Source organism: Pinus tabuliformis, chromosome 1_2 (assembly GCF_031772625.1).
Source record: "Pinus tabuliformis cultivar Carrire ecotype Pingquan chromosome 1_2, CPIR1, whole genome shotgun sequence".
NCBI lineage: Eukaryota > Viridiplantae > Streptophyta > Pinopsida > Pinales > Pinaceae > Pinus > Pinus tabuliformis.
In genome coordinates, this window is record NC_142298.1 from 51,042,342 (window position 1) to 51,066,083 (window position 23,742).

The window sequence follows — 23,742 nt, forward strand, 5'->3', positions numbered from 1 at the left end:
AAATAATTATAAGGGTCATGTGAGTACAAGAATTAAAAGATAGAGAAAGAAAAGGCCGTAAATATAAAGAAAAGGAAATCTACCTGCAAAACACGGGAGTCATGTGTTTTCAATTTAATAATTCTCACTATGAGGGAAACATTTTTATTTATTTGTTATTACTTCATGATAGGACATGTTTTTCCCTTCATGCATACATACGGTGAGTAGAAAAGGCCAGGGAGTTGGAAAATCGTGGAAATAGAAATCCCATTCTGATGGTGACAAAAATATCATCCATTTCTATGTGCACCAGTGGTCTAGTGGTAGAATAGTACCCTGCCACGGTACAGACCCGGGTTCGATTCCCGGCTGGTGCAATGGTGTTTATCTTTTTCGTTTGCGATTCGGTTTTGAAGGCGCAATAAATTAAAGACCTAATGTCAACAGAGAAAGAAACCGGCACTCCAAGTAATCCGCCCCGAATTCGCTCATCGGTTAGCTATAAATATGGGAGTACATCCAACATCTATTGTCGTTGTAGTATAGTGGTGAGTATTCCCGCCTGTCACGCGGGTGACCCGGGTTCGATCCCCGGCAACGGCGTCTTTTGTTTTCCAATTTGCCCCCCGAAATCAATTGCAAATAATTAATATTTGGTTTTCCAATTTCAAAATTAATTATTCAGTTTTTACCACATTTTCTTGCTTCGGTTGCACGTATACGACTCAACCCTATTATGGTAAGTTTTCTTGCTTCGGTTGCACGTATACGACTCAACCCTATTATGGTAAGTATCAGTAGTATTCAATTTGGCCCCCGAAATCAATTGCAAAATAATCAATATTGTGTGCTTCGGTTGCACGTATACAACTCAACCCTATTATATATGGTAAGTATTGGTAGTATTCACACAAAGAAGCCATATCACAAGATGTTATGAGACATTTAAGGTAGGCGTAGGAAGCACTCATGGATTTGCATTTTGCATATCCTAAATTTCACTATATCACTCAAAATAGCATTGCTATGTTTTAGACATTTATGTGCCTCTTTTCTAGACTTTCCTAAAACCTTCATCCATACAGCTCTAAGCACACAAAACTCAAGTTGTACACTTAAGCTCAATAAACCCTATAATTATGTGCTTGGTGTTTTTAAAAAATCTCACACAAGTCCACTAATTGAATGCCTAAGTGCCTCATGGATTCCAATTTAAATATGAATAGTATGCCACTATTTCCCCTCATTGGGGTGTCTAACCATCATCATCTCTTATATGTAGTGGATTTATGGTCTTTTTGCTACCCACTTTCTATTACGTAGTTCCAATCATTCCTAGAAAGTTGTTAACGCGCTCCAACTACTTACAAAACAATGCGTTGCAAGTCAAGTTCCCTAAACCAAGGCACTCACCACTTAAACACCTAAGATACCTCATTCCATTGAAACATCAACTCAAACATGTCCAACACATTCATTGTGCATGGTTCACCTTAAGGTGTGCACACACGTCTCTAGGTGCATAGGATATTGTTCATTGTGCAACACTCAAGTGCCTTGCTGACTTTCCATCAATTAGTCATGTGGACCTAAGTCATCTTTGCAACCACAACCAAGTCACTCATCATGCCAACTCTAAGTTTCATTGATGCTTGGGCAATGCCTATATACATGACTATTTTATAGGAGGGCAACATATAACCACTTCATCAACTTGGTTATATATAGAAACCCCAAATCTTCTACGACTTCAGTCTCCCATATAACTCTATCACCTCCATCAAATGTGTACATGCCTATTGTTAAGGTGTAGCATCATGCTCCATAAACTACAACCACCAAATGTGTTCATGCCACCAAAAGAATAATGCTACATCAACTCAACCAGGTCCAACACGTTCATTGTGCATGGCTCACCTTAAAGTGTGGCCACATGTCTCTTGGTGCCTAGGATATTGCTCATTGTACAACACCCAAGTACCTTTCCGACTTTCCATCAATTAGTCATGTGGATCTAAGTCATCTTTGGGACCACATCCAAGTCACTCATCGTGCAAACTCTAAGTTTCATCCATGCTTGGGCAATGCCTATATACAAAACTATTTATGGGAAACATACAACCACTTCATCAAGTTGGCTCTATATAGAAGCCCAAAATCTTCTACAGCTTCGGTCTAACATATAACTCTATCACATCCATCAAATGTGTACATGCCTCTTACCACGGTCTAGCATCATGATCCATAACCTACAACCACCAAATGTGTTCATGCCACCAAAAGAACGATGTCTCACCACTTGCACTACATTTTATCCGCCCAAGTGGCATTATACGCCATATTCGTAAGCCATCAATAATTTATGCCACATTGTGCCTCTATCTTCTTAGATATTAGGCATTTGAGGTAACAACATGTGTAAATCTACATGAAAAACAAGAGCCTTGCAACATCTAATCATTTCCATTTAAAACCTCTAAAACATCTTCTAATCAAATGGTAAACAAAGATATAATATTTCATCCCTCAACACTCTTATTTTCTTTTAATTTCAAAAAGATTATAAAAAAAAAAATAGTTTCTATTTTAAAACTCTTTAACAAGATAGAAAGTTCCTTCTCCTACTTCAACACTCTGTTTAAAGTATTTTTTACTCTCTCTTTTTTGTAACTAGGCCAAACCAAGGATAGGGCCAGTGCATCTATTGAATGAAAAAGCGATCTACCCACTAGTGGGATGCTACCACCAGGAATGTGTAAAGCTCGATCGAGCTTAGACAACCCTTGGGATAGTTTAATTCACCCATAAGTGGCTTCCATCCTTAAACCTTCCATATGAGGTCGTTTGAACATGAGATCTGGTGGGGACTATACCTCACTCAAACCAATTGGTCTACACCTAATGGCTATTTTCATTTAATTACCAAAATATATAACATCCCACTCCATGAATCAAACTACATTAAGACACAAGACAACTATAACATGGAAAAAATATTATAATTTCCTATGAGTAAAAAGGAAATGGCGTGGCATAAGCACAACTAGAAGGGGGTGTTTTCATGATCGATTGTACCTATCCTCATTTCATAAGTATAACAATATTTTTCTTGCATGTTGAATTATGACACTAATTTGCATGATAGATGTTTCTTCTTTCAATACAAAAAGATGTATATAGAGAATTTTTCATATGGCTTATATATCTATACACGTGAACCTTTAATTCTTCTAAATCATTCATTAACATCCATGCCTAAGTTTTTTTACAACACTAATTGTTATACAACTTATCTTAATCAACATGGAATTCCTTGATAGAGGTTTAACCTTTTGATCAAGACATAAGAAACATCATCTCCCATTTCCAAAAATAATTCCAAAGTATCTTGTTAATGCCCAATCACATTTGTTAATATCCATTTTTAATTGGAACCCATGCACATATGCATAGATCTATTTTTTTAGTTGAAATTTGCATATGAATATAATTTCACATATATATCTTGGACTTGATCACACCTTATTGTAAGTGTTGATGAACCTTTTGATTTCAATACTTTAAAGAATTGAAATTATTTAGATTCCATGCTTGGGTTCAATTCATATGAGTTTAATTTTATGTCAGATTATCGTTGATGAAATTATATAGACTCTAAATTTGAACCATGCGAGTTTAATAAGTGGATAGTTAATGTAGTCCCCACAAATGTTCAAGGCTTACCAAGTGACATGTTTATGCTTGTGTTTATGCATGTGGTGTTGGAAATAATACTGAGAGGGGGGGTGAATCAGTATTATCTAATTCTTTTAATAAATCTTCCTTATTTGTTCTTTGAATTAGTTTTGCATGTCAGTACCATAAAATAATGAGCATGAACAAAGAAAACAGATAGTCACACCAAAGAACACAAGATGTAAGGTGGAAACCCAATGTGGGTGAAAACCACCAGCTGCAATATGTCTCTATCTTCTTTCAAATTAGAAACTCCTTTTACAATGGTTTTGTACTGGTGCAGTCCTTTACCAGTACGCAGGCTGCAACCTGCAGAGAGCTACAACTCTCTCTCTCTCGTTTTCCAGTCTCTCCTAGAAGGGAGCTACAACCCCCTACTTCTTTTCATAAAGCATCAAATGATCATTAAGTACACAAAAGTTACAGTCCACTACAGTTATCAGATCAGCAATAACAGAACTAACCCAGAACACCTTATCAACAGAAAAATTCAATCAACAAAACTTTTTAAGACAGATACGCAGTTTTCCCTTCTGTGGCCTGCGTCGCTACGCAGTTCACCTTCTGCTTTCCTGCGTCTACCCGCAGAGATCCTTCTGCCGCACTGCGTGCCCACGCACTGTTCCTTGAACCGCGCTACGTACTATTACTGCAGGTACGCACCCAGAGACATTATCGCGCCGCGTACTGTTACTGCAGGGACGCACCCAAAAATACTATCGCGCCGCGTACTTTTACTATGCGGACGCACCTGAACCTTAGTCGCTCTGCGTACCCACGCAGTTCTCCTTCTTCTGCTCTGCGTACCGACGCAGGTCTCCTGTTTCTGCTCTGCGTCCCCACGCAGATCTCCTGTTTCTGCACTGCGTACCCACGCAGATCTCCTGCTTCTGCACTGCGTACCCACGCAGCTCTTCTGTTAAACACCTGCGTCCTTCTGATTAGGGCCGAATAGGCAGTCCACCAGAATGGCACAGTTGCTCAGATCTGATCATGCGCTCGAGAGATCACCCTTCACAGATTCGCCTTCTACTTCCCTTTCATATAGATCAAGCTTTTAAGACCATAACCCAATATTTCAGATCTAAAGATATTCAATTGCAAAAGATACTTAGCCAAGTGATCTCCTTTGCTTTATATAGGCAAGCTCCTCCTAAAATCATGGAACAATACCACGAGCCGACACCATAATAACCCAATACCGTCAGCTAAATACCAAGAGTAACACATAAGAAAACCCCACATGTGAATTTCTTTGCCTTGAAATGTGTGCACTGGGGGTACGCACCTCCTGAACGGCTGGCCTGCGTATCTGGACGCGGTCCCTGCATGGTGTACCTGCGGGTACGCACCTTCTGAACTGATTTCCTGCGTACTTCTTAATTTTCAACAAATTGAGAGCCTTGCCACGGGAGTTGCCATCAAGTACAACATCTGTAACATATAGCCATACCAGAAACATAATGCCAACAATCTCCCCCTTTGGACTTGATGGCAACCTCACAAACTTCAGCTTCATTCTCCCCCTTTGACATCAAGGGCAAAGGGGTATGCTCCCCCTAAGATCATGCTCCCCCTGAAAATGAACCAGATCTGCAACAAAGAACCATAATCCACCATGAAAGAGATAGAGACATATTGCAACTATTTCCAAGATCTCCTTCTGACCATCCTCCATAATGCCAACAATGCATTATATGCTCCCCCTGATCCTGTACCATCAAACAGAAAAGGTTCAACAATAAGATGATGCATCAACAACCCCCAGCTTTTGCCTGAGGTATTCAAAAGTGTCCCTGGGCAATGGTTTGGTGAGAATATCAGCAACTTGTTCCTTAGAAGGAACATACTCCAACTTGACCTTCTGTTCAAGTACTTGTTCCCGGAGAAAATGGTACTTGATTGGTATGTGCTTGGTTTTTGAATGCATAACCGGATTCTTTGAGATGCTGATTGCACTTGTGTTATCACATAAGATGGGGATAGGTGGTGTACAAGTGATTTGAAAATCCTGCAAAGTCTGCATCATCTAAAGGAGTTGAGTGCAACAAGATGCAGCAGCAACATATTCCGCTTCAGCTGTAGACAAAGCAATCGAACTCTGTTTCTTGCTGAACCAAGATACCAGTCTGGAACCCATAAAGAACGCACCACCACTTGTGCTTTTCCTGTCATCCACGCTTCCGGCCCAATCTGCATCTGTATAAGCATGAAGTGTAAGATCTGTATCTCTAGGATACCATAAGCCATAATTTTGAGTCCCTTGAAGATATTTGAAAATTCTCTTCACTGCCTGAAGATGAGTCTCCTTCGGATTTGCCTGAAATCTTCCAACTATTCCAACTGCATGCATGATGTCCGGTCGGGTACCTGTCAAATAAAGTAAACTTCCAATCATAGATCTGTAGGTTGGTTGATGTACTGCTGCAGATTCATCATTTGCACTGAGGCTACATCCTGTGACCATGGGTGTACATACTGGTTTTGCATCTTCCATACCATATTTCTTCAAAATCTGTTTGAGATACTTGGTTTGAGATAAAAAGATTCCTCCTTCTTTTTGTTGGATTTGTAAACCAAGGAAATATGTCAGTTCTCCTAGCAAAGACATTTCAAATTCTTTCTGCATGACCGAGGCAAAGCTTTGACTCATAGCTTCTTCATTGCTCCCAAAAATAATGTCATCTACATACACAACAAGTATTAGCAATTTGTCATTTTCAACTTTTATATATAGATTGCTATCTGCTGATCCTTTTGAAAAACCTTGTTGATGAAGATATTTGTCCAAACGGTAGTACCAAGCCCTTGGAGCTTGTTTGAGACCATAGAGAGCCTTTTTCAATCTGATTACAAGATTTGGATCATTTCCAAGAATGAACCCATCTGGCTGTTCTATGTATACTTCTTCTTCCAGGTCTCCATTCAGAAAGGCTGATTTTACGTCCATTTGAAATACTTTGAAGTTTTGAAAACTTGAGAGAGCAAGGAACATTCGGATGGCCTCAAGTCTTGCAACAGGAGCAAAGGTTTCTTCAAAGTCTATTCCTTCTTGCTGCGCATACCCTTTACAAACAAGTCTGGCTTTGTTTCTAATTACTTCTCCATTTTCATTTAATTTGTTTTTGAAGACCCATTTTGTTCCGATAACATTCTTATCCTTTGGTCTAGGAACCAGCTCCCAAGTGTTGTTCTTTTCGATTTGCTCAAGTTCTTCATCCATTGCTTTCACCCAACATTCATCTTTGCATGCCTCTTTCACACTTTGTGGTTCAGTAGAGGAGAGTAATGCCAAATAGCTTGAAGCTTCTGCAACTGTTCTTCTTGTTTGTACACCTACTTCTTTCTGCCCCATAATCTGAGATTCTGGATGATTCTTCTGAACATATCTGGATGGAGTCTTTTCTTCTATTCTTGTCTGCTCCTCTGGTTCTTCTTGAGGTTCTTCTTCTTCATCATTCTGTCTTTGAGGGTAGCCTTCATCTTCTTCGATGTCTTCATGATGTACTTGCCTAGGAATGTACCCCTTCTCATCAACCACTACATCAATGCTGTCAACAATTCTGCCAAGTCTTTTATTGTAGCATTTGTATGCTTTGCTATGTGGAGAGTAACCAAGAAGAATGCCTTCATCTGCTCTAGGTTCAAGTTTGCCAAGCTGCTCATCAGTATTCTTGATATAGCATTTGCTCCCAAAGATTTTGAAGTGCTTTACCGAAGGAGTCTTACCACTCCAGAGCTCATGAGGAGTTTGAGTGCTGTTCACCCGGACATTTGTTTTGTTGAGAATAACAACCGCAGCATGTGCAGCTTCACCCCAGAAAGTTGCGGGAGTTCCTGATTCATCAAGCATAGCACGAGCCATTTGTTGGACTGTTCTGTTCATTCTTTCCGCAACTCCATTTTGCTGAGGAGTTCTAGCTGTAGAGAATTCTCTTCTTATCCCATGTTCTTCACAGAAATCGAAAAATTCATTTGAGGTAAACTCCCCACCTCTGTCGGATCTGAGGCACTTAATTTTGTGACCTGATTCATTTTCAACCAAGGCTTTGAAGGATTTGAATTTTTCGAATGCTTCATCTTTGTGCTTCATAAGTCCTAGCCAGACAAACCTGGAGAAATCGTCAATGAATAATATCAAGTATTCTTCTCCTCTAGGTGTTCTTTTCCTGAATGGACCGCATGTATCTGTATGAACTAGCTCAAGAGGCATGCTAGCTGATCCTTCCTTCTCTGGAAAGTTAGTTCTAGTTTGTTTTCCAAACTGACATGATTTGCATATGGTGTTGTCAGGAATTTTGATATCTGGAAGATCACGAACTGCCTGATATTTGCATGCTTTCCTTATTTGTGAAAAGCTTAGATGCCCCAACCTCCGATGCCATAACCAGTGCTCATCATCCTTGCTCAGATAGCATTGTTGTTGTCCTTCTTCAAATATGTACAGATTATTTGGAGTTCTTTTGCCTTTGATCACTGTTTTACCTGTATCAAGATCACGAACAAGACATCCATTTGATCTGAATATAACCTCGGTTCTTTGATCACACATCTGGCTGACACTTAGAAGATTATGCTTCAATCCATCAACATACAAAACATTTCCAGCCTTGACCTTTTCTTTTAACTGAGCAATGCCCTTTCCTTTTATAGTTGCAGGAGTATCATTTCCAAAAGAGACTTTCTTTCCCTTTTCTAGAGCAGAATAAGACTCAAGTTTTTCTTTATCACCTGTCATATGCTTCGAACATCCACTGTCAATGTACCATAGATTTTCCTGTCCCTTTGCATAAAATGCTATCCCACATCTTTCTGTTTGTGGTTCCTTTATTCTCCATGTTTTGGTGCTTGAGGCTTGTTCTTTTTTCTGCTGAAATCTGCTCCTGCATTCAGAGTCTTCATGACCAAAGTTATTGCAAATAGAACATTCAACTTCATTTTCAAGAACCGAAAAGTTGTTATAGGTCCTTTTTGTAATCCCAGTCATACTTCTTTGTTTTTGAGCTTCCCTAGTCATGATTGTTTTATATGCAACACATTGAGCTGCTTTGTGACCAAAGTTATGGCAAGAAAAGCATTGTCCATTGAAGAAACTTCTGCGGTTATCAAATCTACCGCCCAAATGATTGTAATTTCTATTGTCATCCATTTTTGAACCAAATTGAGAAGATTTTACTTGTGGCTGGTTGTAGCTTTTGTTCACCCTTAAGATGGATTGCCCCTGATAGTTTCTGTTTGTAATTCGTCCCTGCTTTACCTGATGATCTTCATTTTTCTTTTGCTCATTTCTTCTTGCTGCATCAAGATAACTTTTTGAGGTGAATGCTTGAGAAGTTTCTCCATTATAGCCCAGACCTGTCTTGTTTAGTGGAGACCGCTGCACATTGATAATCTCATCCAAAGTTTCAGATCCTTTGACAAACTTGAGATTAATAGCTTTTGTTTTCTCAATCTCTTTTCTAAGACCAACAATTTCACCTTCTAATTTTTCAAGATGTTTTTCCTTTTCATCAATTTGAAATTGTAGAGTATCAATGATCATGTTCTTTTCTTCTATACATCTCTTGAGTCTAGTAATTTCATCACAAAGGTTATCCACATCTATATTATCCATATAATCATCATCTTCAAATGCCATTAACAACTTATATTCATTACCTTGTTCATCTTCATCACTGTTTGATAGACCATCACTATCTTCATGAGTGTAGTAGCTTTTCTTATTTGCATTATGTTTCTTGTTCCATCTAGCAGGTTCCTTTCCTTTATCCTTATAAGGACATTTTGCAGCATAATGACCTACTCTTCCACAAGCAAAGCATTTAAAAGGTAACTTACCTCTGAACCTTCCAGAACCCCTTTGAAGATTTTTGACAAAATTTGATTCTTCTTCCTCATCTTCTGGGACGTGGCTTGCTTCATAATAATCTCCTTTGCCTGATGCCTTGAAAGCAGCTTCTCTTCTGTCTGATGGACCTCCCTTTCTCATTTCATAAGCAGTTAGAATTCCATGTAGCTGAGACATAGTAAGAATTCGTAGATTTTCCTTTTCTTCTATTGCAGATACTTTAGATTCAAACTTGGGGGACAATGATCTTAGAACCTTTTCAACCACAATAGCCTCTTTTATTTCTTCACCCAAATTTTTCATACAATTAACAACCTCATCTACCCGAAGAAAATAGTTAGCCACACTTTCATCATTATACATTTTGAGAGTCTCATACTGAATTCTGAGAGTTTGAAGTTTAGCACGCTTTACCTGTTCATCTCCTTCATAGCTCGTGACAATTTTGTCCCATATCTCTTTTGCGGATTTATAGTGCATTACCTTCATGAATTCTGATTGAGATATACATCCTAATAGAGTACTGACTTCTTTCGCATTTGTTTCATACTTCTTTTTCTCGGCTGCATCTGTAGGAGTAGCTGAAGGAAAAGCGTAGCCTGTCTCTACTATGTCCCAAACTTCTGTACCAAGAGATTGAAGATAGGCAGTAACTCTTACCTTCCAATAATTGAAGTTTGTCCCATCAAAAACTGGTGGCCTGATTGATGCTTCTCTCTCGTAGTTGCTCATGATGAACGATCTACCTTCAAGCGATCAAGCTTCTCTGAAGGACCTGCTCTGATACCAATTGTTGGAAATAATACTGAGAGGGGGGGTGAATCAGTATTATCTAATTCTTTTAATAAATCTTCCTTATTTGTTCTTTGAATTAGTTTTGCATGTCAGTACCATAAAATAATGAGCATGAACAAAGAAAACAGATAGTCACACCAAAGAACACAAGATGTAAGGTGGAAACCCAATGTGGGTGAAAACCACCTGCTGCAATATGTCTCTATCTTCTTTCAAATTAGAAACTCCTTTTACAATGGTTTTGTACTGGTGCAGTCCTTTACCAGTACGCAGGCTGCAACCTGCAGAGAGCTACAACTCTCTCTCTCTCGTTTTCCAGTCTCTCCTAGAAGGGAGCTACAACCCCCTACTTCTTTTCATAAAGCATCAAATGATCATTAAGTACACAAAAGTTACAGTCCACTACAGTTATCAGATCAGCAATAACAGAACTAACCCAGAACACCTTATCAACAGAAAAATTCAATCAACAGAACTTTTTAAGACAGATACGCAGTTTTCCCTTCTGTGGCCTGCGTCGCTACGCAGTTCACCTTCTGCTTTCCTGCATCTACCCGCAGAGATCCTTCTGCCGCACTGCGTGCCCACGCACTGTTCCTTGAACCGCGCTGCGTACTATTACTGCAGGTACGCACCCAGAGACATTATCGCGCCGCGTACTGTTACTGCAGGGACGCACCCAAAAATACTATCGCGCCGCGTACTTTTACTATGCGGACGCACCTGAACCTTAGTCGCTCTGCGTACCCACGCAGTTCTCCTTCTTCTGCTCTGCGTACCGACGCAGGTCTCCTGTTTCTGCTCTGCGTCCCCACGCAGATCTCCTGTTTCTGCACTGCGTACCCACGCAGATCTCCTGCTTCTGCACTGCGTACCCACGCAGCTCTTCTGTTAAACACCTGCGTCCTTCTGATTAGGGCCGAATAGGCAGTCCACCAGAATGGCACAGTTGCTCAGATCTGATCATGCGCTCGAGAGATCACCCTTCACAGATTCGCCTTCTACTTCCCTTTCATATAGATCAAGCTTTTAAGACCATAACCCAATATTTCAGATCTAAAGATATTCAATTGCAAAAGATACTTAGCCAAGTGATCTCCTTTGCTTTATATAGGCAAGCTCCTCCTAAAATCATGGAACAATACCACGAGCCGACACCATAATAACCCAATACCGTCGGCTAAATACCAAGAGTAACACATAAGAAAACCCCACATGTGAATTTCTTTGCCTTTAAATGTGTGCACTGGGGGTATGCACCTCCTGAACGGCTGGCCTGCGTATCTGGACGCGGTCCCTGCATGGTGTACCTGCGGGTACGCACCTTCTGAACTGATTTCCTGCGTACTTCTTAATTTTCAACAAATTGAGAGCCTTGCCACGGGAGTTGCCATCAAGTACAACATCTGTAACATATAGCCATACCAGAAACATAATGCCAACATGTGGATGTGCAATAATGCATGTGCCAACAACAATTAAGACTAAGTGAATGTCCTAAGTGACTTTGGGAACTTTAGATACCCCAAGTCACATTTACTTAGCCAAGTATGAACTAAATTGAATGATGCTAATGGATCCCCCATACTGTTAAATTTAGACACATTAACCTCAATGTGATAACAACAAACTAAAATACTAATATAAAGATCGTTTGGACGCTTCTTCCACTTCAATAGTTTACTCTACCATAACTTCAATACTATAAAGAAATTGTTTTTCCTATATTAATCAAACACTTCTTATAAATGTAAAATAAGAAGATTTTCTTCTCATCATTATAGAATTACTCCATTAGGTTTTCCATATTTTTTCAATATGTACTCATTAATGCACCCAATAATATATTATCTCTATTTCACATATAAAGGATAACTTATATGACCTTGTAGATCATGGGAATATCATATTGGATTCAAATAATCCACAAATTAATAATAAAAACAAGCATAGCTACAAAGCAACAACTCCTTTCCTATGGGGGACTATTGCATTACTTGAGCTATTGACAATCCATGTTGCAATGGGATGCTTAGCAGAGTTCATCATGGAATTTCTAAACCTCCTCTAAAGCGTCGATTCTAATTATATATGCTTTAATGATGCCTTGAGAAGGGATAGGATTGATGTCATTTAAAGTATTGAAGCCAGATATTTTTTGTGCTTATCCACCCTAGCGTTGGTCATAGTAACCTGAATCACCCTTGTGTTGACACGAAATTAGGCTTGAAAGACCCAAGGTTTTTCCACTGGTTTCCAACAAAGGTTTCCGTTATAGTCTAGCACATTGCCGACATTTTCATTTCTATACAAGGGAGAAACGTCTCACCCGAGGCATGCCAATACATGAAATGATAGAATAGATCGCATGATAGTGTCGAGGAGCAACTTAACAAACATATCATTCAATGCTATGCATATGTACATCACTCGCAGAAATACTCAGAGATCACTATGTATATATGCATAAGATAGAAACAATCACAATGGTGAACAACAAAATATACAACAACACATCATGAGAAAAATTGTAAAGGGGTGCACAATGTTAGAAAATCAGAAAGGCAGAAAGATTTTCTTAGATAGATAATTACTTGTGATTCTTTTATCTAGATGTTCTTCTTTTATCCTTTAGTTCATCAAGCAATTACCAAAACAATAACACAAGGACAATAGAAGTAGGTGGTCAGCCAGGGGAAAACCCCTATCTAGGGGAAATCCCAGTCAACAATTCTTCCTTCAATAGTTTCTCGAGATAATCCAAGACTCTAGACCTAGACAAAGACCCTCCACACCAAGTCATCCCTCACTCCTTCTTGCAGATGACAACCCTTCACAAACAACTTCGACCTACTAACATCAGCATGAGCTTCGACCTAGCAGTAGTAGCAGTAACAACTTTGACCAAACTTGGAGAACTTTAATCTCCCTTGATACACCTCATAACAGGGTGAGATTTGTCCCAAAATTTCGATCTTGTGGTCTACTATATCCTTCTAGAAACTCACACTCCTTTCCATCCCTTTTTCTAGCCCTTTCTCAACTTCGCACTTTTCCAGCTTCCAACTTCAGAAATCGAACTATGTGAGATAGAATGAGATGCTCCAAATGCATTCGAACTGCCTTGTATTTATAGCCTTCTAGGGAGGTCTAATTACTCTTCTTGAAGCTGACTTGGTGTTGAGGAGACTAAATTCATTTTTGACTCAAAAATAATTTTTTTTACATGATTCGAAAGCCTAATAAGGGTCTCTTTTAATGTACAATGAGTCTAATGACTCAGAATAAATCCTAGAAGTCCTCAATGGGGACTTTGACCTAAAACATGATTACTCGAGCATAAAACCCATGCTTTAATAAGTCATAGAAATAACAATAAAAATATTTTCTTCATTATTTTGATAAGTACATCTCAAATACATTTATGAAGACCAGACGTAGTTACATATTTCAACACTCCCTCTTAAGTAAGGAGGTATTCATAAGTACAAGGAAGATCTTAGAACACATGAACCATGAAGAATTTTAGGCACCACAATGCCATGGACTAGATTCTTGACCAGGGAAATCTATCCAGGTGGGACTAAGATGGACTAAATCTTTCATCCTCTCTAGGTACCATCAGGATTACTTACTAACCATCAACCTAGGGATCTAGTTGTGTATTCAAGGTTAGAGCTTTATGACCAACGCCACCCTCCCTACTTTGGGAACTATACATCAACACATAATGCCGACCAGATGTCCTCCCAGGCAATGTCTCAAACAAAGTGTCAAATTTTCCCGATTATTCCAATCGGTAACAAATCCTCCTCGATCAAACAAATATCTCCCGATCAAACTAATAGACAACCCTAAGCATGTCAAACATGCTATCAAGCCTTCAAGATATTTGCATGTACAAACACAACCCCAATTAGTAACAAACTTTCAAATGTACATAGATAGATACAAACCTTCAGGGTCTTCTAGACAACTTGATGTTGCTTCTCAACTTTTCATAGTAGGACTTAGAGATTTCCCATTGAATCTTGACAGAAGATTCCTCAATCATATAGCTTCCTTTCCTGATTCTCATGCATCAACATATTCCACAAATCGATCCAGATTTTCTTAGCCCTTCAAAATACATTCTCCAATTTCTTCTATCAAGGTGTCCATCATGACTATGATATGTCTTTACTCTCAACTAGGGAGATTCCTTTCATTTAAGCTCCCTCTCAACTTAGGGAAATTTCTTTCATTCAAGCTCCCTCTTAACCTAGGGAGATTTCATCCAGGCTCCTTCTCAACTTAGGGGGCTCAACTTCTTTTCTACAACATCAGAGAATCTTTCATGGCTTCCATCCTTCTTATCAGAGTTATCATGATCATTATTCACATCATGCTTATCACATCAATTTTTACTTTACGAACATATTCACCATCTTGAAGATTATGTACCTGCATAACTTAGATAGAAAGTACAACCAAATATATAGGAGCATGAAGTTAACCATATCAAAATCACGGAAGCATTCAACTTTATACATCGGATACCCAAACTTAATTATAAACAAGAGACACATACTCTTTAAATTCTTTCTAGGGTTTTTGTCATAAACCCTATACCATATCATCAAGACTTTTAGCATTTCATAACAACCTTCATTACATCTAGGGTTTCAATGTTTCTTCCAGAGGTATGACATACCCTACTATATCATATTACAAACCCTAGAAACAATTCAGACAAATATAGATCTACAATGTATCTAACAACTTCAACATTCATATGTTATACTTCTCACTAGGATTTAGTGAGAGATCCTAGATTTTATACATGAGCTTTTAATAACCAAAACCAATCACTTCTCAATTCAAAGTAACAACATGACTAGCTTCCACTAGGGTTTGTTGCAAATCCTAGATTTTTCTTATTCCTAACAATCATATCTCAAATTCAGATTTCAACAATATTACACAAATCTTAAATTATCACATTGTCATCATATATCAGAGATTTGGACATCTACTAAGGTTTGTTTACAAAACCCTAGAATTCACAAATACTATCACCCTAGAAAATCAAACTTCAACTAAGGCTTAGATCCAAACCCTAGGACTCATGACCATTAACACTTAGGTCAACTCATATATATAGGATTCCATCATCATTCACAAGCATATCATAACATGTGTTTGTCAAACTCAACCACACAAATATCAATAAGAGTTAGACATATAACAAACTTGATTAGACTAGGGTTTGATCGCACAAACACATACCTGCCAAGGATTTCATTTCTAGGACATTATACGGGTCTTGCTCATATACCTTTCCAAACCCTAATGATCTAGGGTTTCAATACAAAACATATAAAACCCTAAATTATCAATACTTCAAAGCTTTAGGATTTCAGACATCACCATTCAACCCTAATAAGTTAGAGTTTCCATAACAATACAAAAACCCCAAACATGACTCCATCAAAACATCAGACAATTTCTTTCATCAATAACTTAAGTAGGTTGGGGTTTCATAATGAACCTTCCTAGGGTTCCGCAAGAGAAATCAAATATATGAGGAGGGTCGATTTGTCTAACGATGAATCACCCAATCAAGAATCTTTAAGACTCAAGAGAGCTAGACAAAAATGTGTTAGAAATTGTTCATTAAGAATGAATATGGAGAGAGAGAAAACGTTTAATTCAAAACATACCTCTTGTTTCTTAACAAACCTTGTAATTCCAATGTTTTATTTTTGTGAGGCCTTCTTTATTGAGTCTTCAACAAGTTTTCCTAAACAAGGAAAATAGGAGTAGAAATGTGATTAGTATTTAATCCAAACAAAACCAGATAAGTAAGGAAAACTAAAAATGAAAAAATGGTAATAGGATACTTATCTTTAGAGGTTGATGAGGGATCCCTCCAAGCTTGAGGGATACCTATAACCTTAAGAAAAACAATTAAAAAATATTTTTCCAAAATATGTTAAACCTAAAAACTAGAAATCAAAGTGAAATAACAAAAGCTTAGATCAAAGGAATTTAGTAGTGTAAGTCCCTTAAATCCAATTCTTTAAACTTAGTCTTCTTTGGAGATCCTTCCTCAACTACATTGGCTTGATCCTTGCTTATTTTCTCATTTTTTGGATTGTCGGGACAATCACTTTATAATGACCCTTCTTTATTTGCCCTCTTGACTTCTTGAAGTGTCCTTTCTTGTAAGAAGTGGAGTATGAATTTGAGACCTTCTCTTCTTCGTTGTTGGATACTAAATAAATTCACATTTCTTCTTGGGTGCAAGCATCCCACAATTGTTCAAAGTTAGGAGCTTCTTTCCAACTATTGAGGCCTTAAGCAAAGGAACTCCAAGTAGGTGGTAATCCCAATAGTCTAGTGATTACTAGCTCATTCTCTGGTACTATTTCATCTATGGATTGAAGTTCATCTCTAATCCTTGATATCCTTATAAAGGAGGAAGCCACATTATCATCCTTTTTCATCTTATAAGTCCTTAACCCATTCTTCAAGCTTGCTACTTGACCAATATTTTTGATAGTGAATAATTTTGTCAATGCTTCATACATTTCTTGAGCATGGTTTATATTGGAAATGTATGGAACACGATTGTACTTTATTATTTCTACCATCATAGTGATATCCAATATCTCCAATTCTCTATACTTCACCTTGTCTGCATCACTCGATTCTTCGGTAGGTTTCTTCACCTTCCCTCGTACAACATCCAAGACCTTGTTCTTTTCAAGAATGAGGATAATTTTCTTCTTCCAAGATCTATAGTTTGATGCTCCTTCCAACTTGTTCTCACTCTTAATGTGTTATACATTGTCCTTGAAGATAGTGAGTTTCTTCTCTTATAAGAGCTCCTTATATGATCCCTAGATCAAACTGTCGGCTGGATAAGTCGTTCTTGCGGACAAGACCGACCTCCCTAGTATCTATGGATATCTAGCGACAAGCAAACCAAACAAATTCTATCTTTCTCTAAATATGCGATTTATAAATAAAGGCTAATAGATGTTTTAGGCCTACCTCGGGTCCAGTGCTAGTTTGTGGAAGCCACGCTCCGTTGATCCAAATGAGCTCCTTTGTAAAGAATTTGCAAACACAAACAGGCACACATATCAAATAGCATCTGAAAAGCCAATATAATAAACCATATTTATTATGATAATCAAGGAATTCATGAAATAAACCATAGAAGACAATTTATTGAGAAAAATGAATCTGATTGTATTAACTTTAATCAAAGAATAACTTTACAACCTTGGTGCCTTGATGCTGTACAAGCTCCTCCTAGGGTCCAGCAAGAATCTCCTCTACTTTGACAAGTTTCACTCTCTTCCCAAAGAAGCCAAAAGGTATGTAATCTCTCCTCTCAAGTTTAACTAGGAAGTCTCAATTCCAACAACATTTACCCTAAAAAATGTTCAGCTTTCAACCTCTCTAGCAACCAACCCAATGCCTCAATTTATAGAGCAGAGGAGGGAAGTTACTAGGTCCACCTTCAAAGGGATAGAGCCCTCCTTCAAAGGGATAAGCTCCTCTCATCAAGGGGTTAGCTCCTTTAGTTATGGGATGCATGAACCACCTAGGAGCGAACCAACCACGTCAAGATTCCTTCTAGAAACATCCAGAATTAACCCAAAGTGAGTTTTTAATAATAAACATGCGCCTTTTTGACTTTTACAGGGGTCCGCACCCACTCCTTTAGAGACAGAGCGGGCAGGTCCACAGGTAACATGACCAATGGGTGTGGGACCGCAGGTAATGGTAAGAGAAAGTGCGGAACTAGAGTTTTATTGATTTTCAAAGACTTTCTCTCATTTTTAAGGCTTTGACATGAAGAGCTGAGGTTTGAGACTTGCATAGGAGGTCAGTATGAGTGATGATAGACCCACACTGATTACAGAAAGTCATGGTGACAATATTTTGTGTAACAGATTGCCCCCTAAAGTGCGAAGTCTGTAGTAGATGAGGATTTCATTTATCATCTAAGAAGAGTGAAGTACTTTATCATTTCGAGGATCATCTTGTGGAGAGCCTGGTTGGAACCTGTAAAAACATTCAATAGAAAATATATATATATGATATCATATCATCGCTGAGGTAGGCATTCCCATACTCAGATCAAAACTGACTAGAAAACTAACTAAATTGCTCTGATATAGGAATGATCTTGCAATACATCACAAGTATAGACACATGTAGACCCAGTATGGGCACAACCATCTGTTTATGAATAGTCTACTGTATAATGAATACAAAATTCCTCACAGCCTGGATGGTGGAAACTAGATCCAGGGTCTTGATTTCTACTTCCCGAAATAGTACGATTGAATGTGTTGAAGTCGAACATGGTAGAAACCACTTGATTACCAGTCAATGATGTAAACTATTAACAAGTGTGAGAGAAACCACCATTAATGTCAATGGCTCTCAAAGTACTCAGTACAATCCATGAAATGTGAATAGATGTGTTGATGTCGAACATGTCATAGAATCCTTTTATCGAAGGTCAATGATGCAACCTATCGTCGAAGGCGAGAAACCTACCATTGAGGCATGCAGATCCCAAGGTACTGACGATTTCTAGATCATCTTTCTAGATAATGAGCTGAAGTCGATAGAAAGCGATCCGTTGTAGGAAAGCCCACAACACGAAATCATAGATCAAGTTTGAAGAAATATAGTTGCAAGGATTGACTCAGGGATGGTCAAGATGGATGACAGATATTTTGCAAATGAATGGTTTATTTGCACTGACCTCTTGAACACATAACGACACAGCAGATGGTTTGGTGACAATTGACCCAAAGCTAATACCCAGAAACTGGCTGAAGACTTTCAATATGGTTTGATTAACTGTTAGGCAAAGGATTTCCCAACCCAGGTGAACAAAAAGTGTCGTGTTCAAGAGTGGTTAAATGTTTTTCTGAGACACAAAGTATGACAAACAGGTTCATTTTTCTCTCTTTTCCCCCACCATTTCTGGCAAGTACCTCTTTATTTTTGACAAGCTTGAGGAGGATAACATTTGCTTGATTATAAGCTCATCCTTTGGATGAGTCCAACTTAGTTTAAATTCGAACCCTAAGAAGGAGTGGTTCGTTCCTGTTTGTAATTGAACAGGTCCTTTACTGTTAAGTTTTAACGAGTCCAGTATAGGAGAAACTCGACGTTTTTCAATTTTAGGGAGTCTGAAAAAACTTAAGAAAACTCCATGGTTGTCCTTTTTCGTAAATTTGTGTCTCCCAAGCCCGAAAAAGTATAAAATAATACTTGAGAGAACCGCTTGACCATTACGATCAAGGAGTACTTTTCATAATTAGTGTCTCTGATCCGAAAAAGTAAAAAAGCGATCAATGACACGTCGTTTTATAACCAATATCGAATTTGAAACGACAAAAATCCGGCAATCTTTTCTTGTTTTTACAGTCAGAAAAGGGTTGTAAGTGGACCGTCTTTTTAATTCTGTTTTAACGAGCTTAAAAAGAAAAACTCGGCAATCTTTTCATATTTTAGGAGTCAGAAAAGAGCTTAAAGGTGACTCTAATGTTTTTTGTCAAAAATGATCAATTTTGCCTGAAAAATCCGTTATCCTACACAAAAACTCAAACATTACTCATACCTGTTTAAAATAAATAAAAATGCTTCAAAAGTTACCTCTTTAAAGTGAAAAATAAAGAAATTAAAAATTCATTTGTTCAAAAAAGCTTATAAAAATGGCTTTTGTAAATTCATTTTTACCGTTTGACTTTAGAGTGAGAAAAGAGAGCTTTTGGTAAGAAACTTCCTGTGAAGATTGCGGAAAATCCGTCTGTTGGAATCAACCATCGTCACCTCCAGGTAATCCACATCATCTTATTCTTGCATTTCATCCGTTTGAAATTTGTTTTTAGGGTTTTATTTTCATTTTTAGGAAATATTTAGGTTAAAATACCGCGCGCGAGGGTCCGCAGGCGCAGTATAGGAAACCTGCGGACCCCGACTTTTTCGCATGCAGAAAAAAGTCAGGGGCCCGCACCTGCTGTATAGCCAGAGTGCAGACCTACGCACTGTCTCTAACATAGAGGGTGTGGTCCCCGCAACATAGGTTTTCAAACTTAAATTTTTCAAATTCCGCCCAAAAACTTTGATTTAAAATATTCTAATCTGCCTTTTTATTGAATGTAGGGTATACACCATGCTTGACTGGCGGGAACGGGAGCATGAGGATGTGGACCTCGCCGCGATTAATCATCAACCTTCGATTGATGCATTGAAGGCATGCGGTTTATTCAAATTCTGGGCCATACCTGGCATGAGGGCCCAAGTGGACTTTTTGCAGTGGCTGGTAGACAGGTGGAATGTACAGGACCAGTGTTTCTTTATTGGTGGCCACCAGCTTGAAATGGAGCCGGAAGACATTTACTTTTTGACTGGTTTGCCTAAGAGAGGTGAACATTTGACTCTATTCGGGGCTAGGCCAGGTGGCTAGTCTGTCGATAGCCTCCGGCTAGAGTTTTGTAACGACCAAACCAGAGACAAAGGGATTGATATCAAAACCATCTCCCGTCCTGAACTGAAATTGATTGCATTTACTGTCACCAGACTCTGCGGAAGCGCAACACTACATATGGCCACTGGATCCCAAATGCGGATGGCAGTAGACTGCTTTCGGGGCACCATCTTCAACTGGTGCAAAGCTGTGTTGGCTAATGTAAAAGGCCAACTGACTAGAGCAAAGAACGGACAACTGAAGAACTTTGGATATGGTTCTTTAGTTGTGAGCTTTGGTCTAGAGAGGGTCCCAATGTTGGTCCCACAGCATCTTTCCGTTGGAGCTGGACTTCCCCGAGAGCCCAAACTGATGCGTTGGGTTGTAGTTATGGCCCGTCATCCTGAGGAGGGTTCAGAGGTTGTTCGATTTCCTCCTGAGTATTTTCATTGGTTGGAGAACCAAGTTTTTGCTATTCAGGATTTTCCTTATGCTGGGATGGATTATCGTGGTGACCCAGACATGGCTCTTCCACCAGGAGAGCAATGGGATGACTCAGGTAAAATCATTTTCAACATTTTCTAATTTTTTTTTTTTTTTTTTTTAAATCATCCCAAAATTGATAGTAAAAAGTTTCAAATGTAGATGTAGGTCCATGGCAACCAGCCACTCTCCAGCCTTATGAGAGGAAACAGCCAGCTGCAGCAGCACCAGCCCCACAGGACGAATCTACAGAGACCTTGGCCGAATTGGAAAACCATCTAGAGCGTTTGACAGCAGACATTCCAGAGACTAGCATAGATGACATTCCTCTTAGGCTACAACGCTATGTGATTGGGGTCCCAGGACCTTTCAGGAGGTTCCTTTGTAGGGTGGCCCGTGCAGTGGTTTCTTATCGTGATCATCACCAGTGATAGGATGATCGCCTGTTGTAGATTTATATGACATTTTTGCTTTTTGTACTATCATTTTTGCCGATCATAAGGTGTTTTTCAACCTATGATCGAAGACGATGTATATTTGACACACTTCTATGCTATGCTATATCACTATTACCGGCTATCTTGTAAAACATGTTATGGAATGTTTTTAAATTTACTTGTTTGATTATTGCAAATGTATACTTAACATTCGAGAAGCAATTGCATCTGCTAACGTATTTAAATATCTTGGAATATGCTGTTATTCAATATAGTCAAATTCACATTCCAAGAGACGAACTCTCAAAAACAATCTCAATAACACTGGATTTCTAATGGCATAAACTCTATTAAGCTGCAATACAACGAGTTCAGAATCTAACCTCACAATCAAACTCCGAATCCCAAATGAGATGGATTCAGATAATAACTCAATCATTGCACTATACTCTGTAATGTTATTCGTTGTTTGACCGAGGCTTACCCGATGCATAGATACCGACTCATCAGAGGGTGAATAGATAACCCAAGCTGCGGAAGAAATGTTCTGTGTATTACGACAAGCACCATCAACAAAACCAATGTATGTTTGGAGAGACATCGACATCTGCAATATCAAGAGTAAAATCAAGATAAGCAGGAATAATGACAAAAACACTCTCTAAACTAAGCACACTTTTTTAATCTAAAACACACCAGCTAGAAATAAAACTAACCTAACTAAAATCTCCACACCCAGATTTAAGCATAATATCTCTTCAGATAAAGACCATTTTTGGGTTTACCTAAAGAGACCCCGTCAAAGTCTACCAATTCATAGGCCCCTTTTGCCAGCTTTCGCTTAACAACATAAGGACCATGCCACATGGGTACGAATTTTCCACGCCTAATTTATCATTTGCTTGATCGTACAGTAAGACTAGGTCTCCTTCCGAAAAATTACGAGGTGTAACATTTCGATCATACTGAGCTTTAATACGTTTGGCATGAGCTTCGATTGCTAGTGCAGCATCACGTCGATTCTCATCTAGCTGAGCCAAGTACAACAAACGTTTCTCCTCTTTGGAAGTGGCTGGAAGTAATTCTATGGCCATTTGCAATGATGGGATTTCGCATTCAATGGGTAACACAGCTTCCAAACCATAAACTAGTTGGAAAGGAGTGAAACCAGTTGATGTTTTTACTGAGGTTCGATACGCCCAAAGCGCTGAAAATAGCATGTTATGCCAATTCGACCTATGAATCCCAATGATTCATCGGATCATGATGACTAGAACTTTGTTGATGGCTTCAACCAGACCATTAGCCTGTGGATAATATGGAGTTGAGCTATCGTGACGCAGGCCAAGTTGGTCTGTTAGTTCCGTCATCATAATGTTTCGAAAATGACGCCCATGATCAGTGATAATCGCTTGTGGAACACCGAACCTAGGAATTATATGATTTAAAACGAAAATCGCAACAGTTTTGCCGTCTGCCTCAAATGTAGGCATCGCCTCGGCCCACTTGGTAAAATAATCTACCGCAAGGATGTTATACGCATGCCCCCTGGCCGAGTAAGGGTTACATGTAATAAAATTGATACCCCATTTTGCAAAAGGACCGATGGCAATTATAGGGTGGAGAGGAGCAGGTGGAGCGCGCATGTTTCGATCAAAAATTTGGCAGTTGTGGCATTTTCGGATCGCGTTAATACAATCTTTAAACAAAGACGACTAGAAATAGCCAGCGCGCAATATCTTTTGGGTTGTGGCAAACCCAGACATATGACCGCCACACGCTCCAGAGTGACAATCATTTAGAACCCTTTCAGCTTCCTCTTGAATTAAACAACATCGAAAAACAGAGTTCGCCCCACGATGATAAAGTGTATCTCCAATAATTTTGAATTGTTGGGACTGAAATCGTATTTTCCGACGCTGAGATCTTGAAATTTCGGGTCGAAAGGATTGGGTTTGGAGATAAACTATGATATC

General features: G+C 38.8%; 2 non-coding genes across 2 annotated transcripts; both read left to right on the forward strand.

Moving 5' to 3' along the window:
* Positions 1–288: 288 nt before the first annotated feature.
* On the forward strand, positions 289–359 carry TRNAG-GCC (transfer RNA glycine (anticodon GCC)). The gene has a single exon. It is a non-coding gene; the product is annotated as a tRNA-Gly (tRNA).
* Positions 360–513: 154 nt separating this feature from the next.
* Positions 514–585, forward strand: TRNAD-GUC (transfer RNA aspartic acid (anticodon GUC)). The gene has a single exon. It is a non-coding gene; the product is annotated as a tRNA-Asp (tRNA).
* Positions 586–23,742: the final 23,157 nt, after the last annotated feature.